Raw genomic sequence first — 692 nt, 5'->3', positions numbered from 1 at the left:
CATGCCCTTCCTGAGGCGGGAGCCGCCGGCCGCCCTCACTAAGCGCCCGGCTCGCCGCGGCCGCTTCCGGGGAATTGCGGGGGGAGGAGATTTGCGCTCTCCCGGCCCGAGAGTCCCCGCCGCGCCCGCTCCTCTCCCCGCCGCGGCCGTCGCCTCCCCGCCCCGACACCCTCACGGCTCCGAGCGCTGGGCCGTCGCCCCGGGAAATATCGCCCCTCGCTGGGTGGCGGACCAGCTGGCCTAGACGCTCCCGCCGTTGAGGGCTGGGGTCTGAGGGCTGAGGACAGCCCGTCGGTGAGGGGGCGATGTGGCCGCGGCCGCCTCAGGAGGGAGGAACCGCAGCTCCGGACCGCCAGGCCGCGCCGTCGAGAACCGCAGAGGCGGCTGCGCTCACCCGGGAGCCGCTGACAGCTCGGCTCCGAGCTCTGCCGGGTTTTGAAGGCAGCACGCCGCGCCCAGCCCCCAGCTGTGACCTCCAGCAGCTGCTGGCGTCAATGCAAAGCAGCTGGGGGCGCCCCGGCCGCCTCCGGCGCCGCCCGCCACTGGGCATGCGTGGCCGCCTAGCGAGGAGCGCGCAGGCTAGCTGCCCCGGGAAGGGAAGGGACTTGCCCCAGGACGCACAGCCACGCCAGCGGAGGGCTGTCACTTCAGGCCACCAAAACCCAGATTATATGAGTGAAATGGTCGGTTCC

Source organism: Hipposideros armiger, unplaced genomic scaffold (assembly GCF_001890085.2).
Source record: "Hipposideros armiger isolate ML-2016 unplaced genomic scaffold, ASM189008v1 scaffold_48, whole genome shotgun sequence".
Classification (NCBI taxonomy): Eukaryota; Metazoa; Chordata; class Mammalia; order Chiroptera; family Hipposideridae; genus Hipposideros; species Hipposideros armiger.
This window is presented reverse-complemented; position numbering follows the sequence as displayed.